This window comes from Cupressus sempervirens, chromosome 4 (genome assembly GCF_028749045.1).
Source record: "Cupressus sempervirens isolate cs-2001-9-10 chromosome 4, ASM2874904v1, whole genome shotgun sequence".
Classification (NCBI taxonomy): domain Eukaryota; kingdom Viridiplantae; phylum Streptophyta; class Pinopsida; order Cupressales; family Cupressaceae; genus Cupressus; species Cupressus sempervirens.
Genome location: NC_143121.1, coordinates 26,003,150 through 26,013,578, shown reverse-complemented (window position 1 = coordinate 26,013,578; position 10,429 = coordinate 26,003,150).

Below are 10,429 nucleotides of genomic sequence, written 5' to 3'. Positions count from 1 at the left end.
ACTATTTCCACCTTGTATATATTTTCTCTATATTTTCCCCTTTAATATATTTTTCTATATTTCCCCCTTTCTTTTGTCACTCATGGCTTAGGGGTTTTTGGGGTTAAGTTGTGCTTATCCAAAAGTGTCTTATGGATCTGAAAAATCATATCCATTGCATGATCCCAACTAGATTTGACAGATTCCAAAACTTGGATCTTGATTTCTAGCTAAGTAGCTAGATCCACTAAACTATCAACATCACATAAATGTGAATTTATTTGAACTAAATATTTTGTAGCTAAAACTTATTTCTACATCACCTCCAAATGAGGTAGCAACATAGATTTAATAGTGATCAACTTGGTTCTGATGTTGCAATCTTTAGCCATAGCTCTTCTTGATATAGTTTTATGGAATATGACAATATTTACCACAATAATGGCAACTATACCATGTGTTATAATCCCAATTATGAGAATTACCTTTCTTAAGTCCATGGCCTTTCTTCTTGGATGTCTAGTTAGACTTTTCCTTTGATATGCATTCTTGAGCTCTATTTCCATATCTCTAACAATTATAACAATGACCTTCAAATCTACGTATAATAGGTGTATTTCTTTCCTTTGACTTGTATTCATGTCCTTGGTGTCCTTGCTTCTTGCAATTAAAATAATGTCCATTGAATTTAGGATTTTTCTGGCCAAGCTTTCTTTTTCAAAAGTATTTTGTGTGTCCCAGCTTTCTTGCCACAATGATAGCATTTAAGTTTTTTCTTTGGCTTTACATTTCTTCTCTTCACACTTTCATGATTCACCTTCTTTAGATAGGTGCTTGGTATAGCCTAGACAAAATGTTACATTAGGTATTCTTTGTGATTTCATCAACTCTTTATATTATCTCATAGCTTCTTTAGGTTTGTTCAACCTTTCAATGAGTTCCTTTTCATGTTTCAATTCATTCTTTAGATAATCATTCTCTAATTTCATATTATTAATCTCCACATCTTTTCTATTGAATTCTTGAGTTTTAAGGAGTAGTATGTTGGTCATTTTAAACTTATTTTGAGTAAGCCTTTGCACTTCATTGTTCTTGTCATCAAGTCTTGTAGTCATATGATATTTATCTTCTTCAACTTTTTTTTTTTTCTGTTTAGTCACTTCACACAATCTTATTGATTGAATTTCATGTTCTCTCTTCAGTGTTCTTACTTCATCATTTAGTGTGTTGTTCCTTTCTAATAGGTCTACTATTATTGCATCATTACTAGAACTACCATCTTCAAGTAGTTCTTCAATGTCTTCTACATATAGAGTATCATTCTGCTAGATAACCAAGTCCTTTCTCTTCTTTAATGATTTCTTTAACTCCTCTCTTGCTGCTTCAAGCCATTGTATGATCTGGATGTAAAGTTTTTGATTCTTAATGGTCTTTCCCATATTGTAAACCTCCATCTCCAAGATCTTATCTTTGAGGTTGTTAGACTTCTAAGAGAACAAAGCCCAGATACTAGTTGTTGGAAATCTTAATAGGAAACTAAGATACTAAGAAAGGGGCTTGAATCAAGATCTACAAAAAAATTTATTACTTGAAATAAATAACTCAAATTGTATTCACCTATAATCCATCTCATAGCTAGATCATAAACAATATAACTATAAACTATAGTACTAAAATAGATTTAAGTTTGCATCACATCCATAATCATGCAAGTATGTGAAAATACATAACACACAAGATTTGGTTACCTAGAAATCCTCCATGGTGAAGGTAAAATTAGGGTGGGGATGAAACCCACAAATCTTTACAATTGCAGCAATCAAGTGTGCATGTTAAGGCTACAATGTTTGACCACTTCTGGTAATCTACTCTATGAGGGGTCTTCCCTGTTACAATACTTATTTAGTATACCTTGATTAAAGGATTTAAAATTCATAACTAAGCAAGCACTCTATTAGGAGATTTGTATAGGCCTATTAAGACCACTCTATTAGCACTCTTATGATAGATTATGGATATTCTCTTTCCTTGTTTGATTTGATCCCCTTATCTAATATACTTTATTTTTCCCTTCACTACTAGGTTCCCTTCACTACTAGGTTGCTTTGTTTGGTCTATACTTTTGATAATCAAACATAGCCTACCTTCACTCTCTCCTAATCCTTCTTGCACACAAATGATCACACAATCATAATACATTGATTTAGGGATTGAATCCTTCTTAAATAAATAACTAGAAAAGGTTCTAAATCATGATCAATGATCTAGAGCTCTCTCTTTTGTCACTTAGTCCTTCTAGTTTTTTGATTGGTTACTCTACCTTCCTAGGGTTTGACATCCTCTAACAAAATGTGTAATTAGCTCCTTAGATGTCTCCAAAATTCATAAATTAAGCGTAGAATTTATCCAAAATAGTTTAAATAAGAGTTTGTTCCATCACAAACACATATGTCAAAATTGGTTTACTTGGCACTTTAATATCCTAACACTTGATCACAACTAATATTCATGTTGGCCCTCAGCTTCTGCATGCTCGATAATAACTATCTCACTCGACATAAATTGACTTTGCTTCGCTCAACATTAATTTTCTCTCAATTCAAACTACAATGCTCGATAACCTAAGACTTACTCAGTGTAAATTGGATTATAAACAAGTCTTATATCTCTCAACCTTCATTGGTTGGCTCAGTTGTAGTGATGACCAACCAACTTTGCCTCAAAAATGACTAAGTTTTTATCATTGATAGTCAACACAATATGGAGATCAACATGGTCTTGTTAGAGGATTTAAGAACATTCAATTAGAATGTCACCTTGATTAAAGGATTTTAACTGATACAATAGTTAGAAAGTAACAATAGGTTGATCTAATAAATATAATTCACTTTGAAAATATAGATCATAATGTAGCTCATATGCTAAGGCATTGACTGAAGTCCATTAATGTCTCCATCATTGTCTCTAATGAACTTGGAAAATCCTTCAAGTAGTCACTCTTCACCTCAACTCTTCTCCCTCTTGTCAACCTTATGCTCTAATTTGCTAGACAAAAAAATTAGAAACTACTAACCTCCTCTATTATTAGGTTAATCCTTATGCTTCCTCTAATAGGTAAATTTGATCTTTTTCTTCTTAAACACCATAATTGATCTTAGAGTTATGATTAGATTCAACACATACAATGAATCTATTGTTAGAATATTCAAATGTGGAAAGAGTACTTATGAGAGGGGGGGGGGGGGGGGGGGGGGGTTGAATCAAAAGTACTAAAATTTGTCCTATAAAACTTTTATGTGGAAATAAATTGCATGCATGTAAATACATTAAGTAAACATGAAACTAACACATGCATCAATAACACATAACACCTGAAATTGGTAACCCAGAAACCCTCCAGGAATAATAAGGTAAAATTGGGGTGGGGATGATACCCACAAAAATTACTGCAGCAATATTGTTTAACCACTTCTGATGGTTTGCCCTGTTAAAGGTCTGCCCTGTTAAAGGCTTTACACTGTGTCAATAGTGACCTGGTTAGAGGATTTACAAACACTTAACATGAAGTGTCACCCTGTTAAAGGATTTAATCACCTATCTCTAGGATCAATGAAATAGCTGTTAAGCTAACCTATCACCATAGGATTTCCATGCTAATACAATGGCTAGAAAGTATTAGGTAAAATGAACCTGATAGTTTACAATCCTTGATTGCTGAATGCTGGCTCTGTTCTGCTTCGTCTGATCTTGATCCTTTGTGATCTAATATCTTTCACTTTTGAAAATAGTATATCAACCACTCTATATCTTCTCCTCTATATCATCATCTTCATCATCTCCTTCTCTATCATGTCTTCTCTATGAGATATCGTCTTCCTTATAAAGACATTCGAGGATTTAGGGTTAGGTCTGGATCTGCAATCCATATTCAATCTTCATTTCCACTTAATACTTATCTTTTGCTGATTGGTTGCATGCCTTTATCATTTTTCTTATTGGCTGCATGCAAATTACATAGAAAATATACAAGATTTGATCTGATCATTAAATCCTTCGATATTTCCTTATGTCGGCTGTAAAGACTGTTTTCATCATAGTTTGTGCGATTCCAAACTCTTATGCTGATATCCTGGATTAGTCGGCTCCTGAAATATTTCTGTTGCTTGGCACATGCTGTTCTACTGAGTTACTCAGCACTTACACAAAACTGTGTTACTCGGCATCTAAACTTTACTCGGCACCTAATCTTCACTCGACATTTACACTTTACTCGGCACCTACACTTTACTCGGCACCTGAAGATTAATCGACATCTATTGCACTCGGCACCTATTCTTGATCTTGGTTAAGTGTATTGACACTCAGTTGTCAAATTTATTCTTTAAGCAAACAATCTCTCCCTTTGACATGAGTGGCAAAAAAACTTAACCCATGTGACTCAGTAATTAATCCTTCATTCAAACTTTGCTTCCCAAAATTTGCTTTCTCCCCCAAAATTCCAAAATTTTCTTATCTCTGCTATCTCCCTGTCAAAATTTCAAAATTGCCTATCTCTGCTATCTCCCCCTTTTATTATACTTACTCCCCCTTTTATTATACTTATCATTTCATTCCTGTACTCAACTCCTTTCTTTAATTACTTATTCTCCCCCTTTTTTGACACTTATGTCAAGGGTCTTTACAATGAAATGCCATATTTGGCCAAAAATGTGGTATTTACTTCAAGGAGTATCTTCAAAGCTGCATCCCAATTTGCTAATGCGACATCTAATGTCTTATGCTGGATGGCAATCTCTGCTGCTAGGTGTACAAGTCCATCAAATGAAGAAAGATTGGGGTCTTTCCTGAGGACTGTCTCTACATTTATTTGCTCCTTATGAAGTAATCCCAAATGAGGAGTAATTGATGATTAAATTTGTATCAATTTGGCTTTTGTAGTCACCTCCTCTGCTGCCAAAATGGCTAGCTCTCTTTGTGTGTGAAGCGATTGGACAAAATGCTTCTCACTCTGAGCTGGATCTGTAGGGAGTTGCATACTAGAAGTTTTCAGATTGCTTTCCAAACTTAGTATTTTCTGGCTAGTGTCTTCTGTGAATGTTGAAAAATCACACAACTTGTTGTACAGGGAAAAGATGTTTCCTAGTACAATTTTAACTGTTGTAACTTTCTTTGCCAGTTCTTCTTGTGCTAGTGCTATATCACTGGATATTTTACTGTTTACTTTTCCTTGGAACTTCTTTTCTGACCATTCAAATAATTTTACATTTGTTTCCTGGTCTTCATTAGTCACCTAGTCAACTATATCAGAAAGTTGTTCCATGATTGGTCTTGACTCATCTGGAGATTGTAAGCAAAAAGCTTCCATGAATATGTCCTTAATTTCATTCAATGTATGCTTATGCTTGTATTCCTTTCTTAGTGCTTCTTGTCTCCTTCTTTTGTCTAGTGCACTCTGAATTTTATTAATCTTTTCTTCTGTAAGAGTGCTAGATTCATAATATGGGATTTCAATTTCTTCATCAAGCTCAGGAACTCCATAGTGAAGTCTCCTGACTGCTTTTGATGAACTTGAGCCCAGTGTTATGATTTTTAGCTGTAATCCATCTGTGCTCGGCTGCTGAAGAGTTTGTGTTGGAGTCCCAGATTTGGGTAATGCAACCAATGTTTGTATTGCAATCTCCTCCTTTTTCTATGTCTCTTTTTCTTTAGCTTGAGTATCCCCTTTTTGAATGCTAGATGGGGTTGAACTTGGTGGTTTTTCAGATTTTTCTTTTGTTTCCCCTGCTGCTGTACTTGGCACTTGGAGTGTATCAGTACTTATACTTGGTGAAGGTGGTGGTGAAAGGAATAGAATACCAGTAGTTTGTGTGATCAAAGGTGGCATTTGTGCTTTTACCCTTGCTTTTGCTTTGACTTCTGGATTCTATAATTCATCAATATTGACCAATATAGGATTTGAACTTAATTTTGCTACTAAAAATGATTGGTCAAGGATTTCCAAATCCTCTGCAGTTAATGGATTGATGTTTTGAACTAAAATTTCTGTAACATCCTTTATTTTTATGAAATCTGCAAGTGTGATGGTGGCATGAGGAGGACTAGGAGGAGATACTTGTATGCCTTGCATACTTTGATCTTGTGGCTCAGCTGTATCTTTCTCTTCCTCTTTCTCTTCATTTAGTGCCTCTCCTTCCTTTTCTTCTTTACTCTCCTTCTCCACTAGTTTCTTCTCTTTTATTTCTGATGCTCCCTTTTCTTTTATCTTGGCAATTGCTTCTGCCTTATATTCCTCATTATATACATCTTCAATATTCTTGTAAACTATTTTCCACAATCTTGTGGATTTGGTAACTACCTCTTCAATTTTATTCTGTAGAATACTGAATGCTCTATACTTGGGAGTGAATCTATTATTATGCCTTTTTATGGCATTTATTATTTGATCTCTAGTCAAATCAGGCAACAATCTTGTCAATGTTGACTCCCTTATTTCTTTTTCCATTTGTAAACAAAAATTCCATTTATCCTCTATGATTGTATACAGTTCTCTCGGCATAGAGTCATCTAATTCTAGAGGTGTGTGCTTATATTCAGCCATCATAGCATACAAAGACTCCTCTAATTTATTTTTCTCTCCTTTGGTAAGCTTAGAAAAATTCAGATTCTTTAATCCTTTCAAATCATTATTTCTAATTTCTGTACATAATTTATCAACATCAATCTGGGGTATTTGTCTTACCTCTTGAGATTGACTATTGTCTTCCGACTTTGTTTCCTCCTCATCTATTTCAGGCTGGGGAATGAACTTCCTCTTCTTTGACTCAGCAGTAGTCTTCTTTGAGTCTTTCTTCTTCCCTTTAGCCTCTTCTTTTTCTTTTTGAGTTGTGGCCCTTATGGTTGGTCTTTTTGGTGCTGGGGCAGCTACTTTCCTCCCCTTGGATTTAGGAGCAGATGGAGTTGTGGTCTTTTTCTTGACTGGTGCTTCCTGGGCTACTTCAACCTTAGCACTTTCCTCTTTGTCTCCTTCTGACCCTTGAGTCTGATCCTGAAGTTTGTCTTCTTCTTCTTCTTCAATGACTTCTTCTTCTTTTTTAATGTCATCTCCTTCTTCTTCTGTTGTCCCTTCTTCTTCTACACCAAACTTTCTTTTGATTTGTCTTACCATTTTCTCTTTCTTCTTTACTGCTGAAGCAGTCTTCAACTCTGTTATTATCTTTGATTTGACAACATCATAAGTTCCAAAGATTTTTGCATTTTTGTCTACTTCTTCTGCTAGTAAGGCTGTTATTGCTGCAGAGGCTTGATCAGCATCAAGTTCATATCCTAGTGGCCTAAGCCATCTTATTCTAGGTATAACTACTTGCACATAAGTATAATCTATATCTACAAGAAAGCAAATATCTTTTTCATATTTCTTAGTCATTGAAACTGGAATTCTCATTCTTTGTTTCATGGACTTTTTGAAGTCCTCAAAATAACCAGTCATTTGGGCATCAAAATTTTCACCCATCTGTTCAATGTATCCATTAATTTGTTCAACAATTGTTTTGTCTGGATTCCATTTAACTTTCCCTTTAGAAGGAAATTCTTTCATCAGATAGAAAAATATACATATCAAAATTGATCCAAATTTACATTGAGCTCCTTTGCTCTTCCTTATAGCTCCCAGATTCTCACTAATCTGTTGAAACATGAGCTCTGCCAGATCATAAGTGTGATCCCTTTTTATTATCTTGAATGCAACATCAACTGCTATACAAGGCACGCTATTTAATCTGCTTGATTGATAGAATTTGTGTGAAATAATTCTTACAGCAAATTCTAGTAGAGGATCAGTGACTGTGTCGATAGTCATCCCTCTATTATTCCATTTTGCACCTGTATTTATCTCAATTACTTCCCTTTTATCACTTCACAGGGTCTTTGACTGATCTAGGGTTGGAATACCAATAAACCTATGAACGATTTTCCTTGTGAATTTTATTGGCCTTGACTCTAACCAAAAAGCTTCGTTATGTATTCGGCTCAAAACTATCCGTACCCATTCTGTTTTGAAGACAGTCGAAAATGCTAGGGTTTTGGTTAATCCTTTTCTTTCTACAATGAAAACTCATTTTTTCGTACTTTGTTTTCACATAATTTATCATATGCATTATGAATTTCTAAGTCTCCTATGGCACCAATTTTACAATTGTAGCATCTGCGAACATCTTCTACCATAACAACTTTATCTGGAATAACTGATAATGCACCTGCAGGATCATTCTTGTATGCTACTTTAGGTATGGGCTTAAATTCAGGTTGTTTTACTTCGTTGCTAACCAACTGAACTTCATGGCTTTCTAAACCCTTGGTGGTTCCTGACCCAGATGCCATTGTTTTCCAAACTAGGGTTTTATAATTCAAACAAGTTTGTGAGACCTACGTAGCTCGGCACTTAAGAGAAATACCTTCAATCGACGAGATCGTTGTTGGAATCTTTCACGAATTGCTTCTAAACTTTTCTTGATATTCTTCGCTCCTTTTTTGGCTTTTCTTCTTGATTGCGATGCAAAAAATTGATTGAAATCACGATAATATACCCTGATTTCATCGCATTAAATGCTCAACTGCCAACTCGGCTTCTGAAGAAATTTCAACCTAACTCGGCGTCTACTAAATTTCCATTCTACTCGGCTTCCATTGGAGTTTTTTTAACTCAACATCGGTTATCAGCTCGGTTGCTATTGGGAGCTCGGCATCTGTTCTAAGTTTTGACTCGATATCCAAAGGTAGCTCGGCATCAACATTTAGTTTTCGTCTTGACATCTTGTTTCATGTAGATTTATACTTTGAATTGCTTCTTTGTCATGGGACTGATGTCTGATATAACTTTGTATATCAGTCCCATACACTTCTCATGCTTAGTTTGATGAAGTGTGATCACTTGACCCATTGGGTGAAGTGATCCCTTCACTTGATGTATTGCACTCATCTCTCTTTTTCCAAGTCTTGTTCATTTGCCCCCTTATCTTTTCAATATCAATCTTTTCTTTGCCTTTATTCTCTTCAGACTTGGGTGCCTTTGATCTTGTAGGATAGTTTTTACTGATATGACCAATTTTCAAACAACTAAAACATGTGGTTTGGTTCAACCATCTTTTGTAGTTCCCTCTGAAATGTGTTCTTATGCAGTTCTGTGGTGTATGTCCATATTCTTGACAATAATGACAAATGTACCTGGTATTGTAATCCCAATGATGATGACTTTCTTTTCCTTCTGTTTTTGCTGGTTGATTTGATGTCCACATAGGTTTTGATCTGCATTCAAATGCCCTATGTCCATACTTATTGCAATTATAACAATGTCCATCAAATCTCTAAGTCCTTGTGAAATTGGATTTGCAATCTTGTGTCATATGTCCTTGCATGTTGCACTTGTGACAGAAACTCTTACTCTTGGGTGTGTTTGGTTGATTGAATCTTCTACTCCTGCACACATTAGCAGTATGTCCCTTCTTATTACAATAATAACAAATGGGTTTAGTATTCTTACCTTTGTTACTTCTTTGTTCAGCACTTTTTGATGATTCTCCAACTTCAATGCTATTGTAACCAAGTCCTGATGTATCATGGGCAGATCTTGGAGTTTTCATCAACTGTTCAAAATACTTGATGGCTTCACTTGACTTGTTGAGATTTTTTGCTACCTCTTTTTCTCTATTCAATTCATCTACATTTGTTCATTCTGTATCTTCAGAGTAGATATCTCAATGTCCTTCACATTGAGTTCATGATGAAGGTTCATCATTTGAGCAAGTGTATCCATCTGCATGTTTGAGATCCTTGTTAGTTCAGTACATTTTTCTTCAAGTCTGTTTGCAAGATTCCTTTTGTCATTTTCCATCATGACCTTATCATCAACTACTCTTTTCTTTTGTTCTGTAATTTCACATATCATTGTGGCCTATGATTCATGTTCCATCTTGAGAGATCTAATCTCTTCTGCTTGAATTTTGTTTTTCTCCATCAGTTCTGCTATTGCTACATCAAACTCTTTGGTATCTCTGTTGGAAAATATGTTGGTGGTATCAATTTCCTTGTAGTGTATATCATTCTCAGCTATGGCCAGATCTTTCCTTTTTTTAATGAGTTTCTCAAATTGATTCTAAATTCCTCCAAGCTATGCAAAGCAAGTTGCACATCTATCACCTGATTTTCAATGATCTTTCCAAGTTTGAAAGATTCCATCTCTAGATCTTTTCCTCCAAGCTGTTAAACTTTTCCTTATGAGAACCTGGTAACGCTCTGATACCAATTTTTGGAATATTCAAATGTGGAAAGAGTACTTATGAGGGGGGGGGGGGGGGGGGGGGGGGGGGTGAATCAGAAGTACTAAAATTTGTCCCATAAAACTTTTATGTGGAAATAAATTGCATGCATGTAAATACATTAAGTAAACATGAAACTA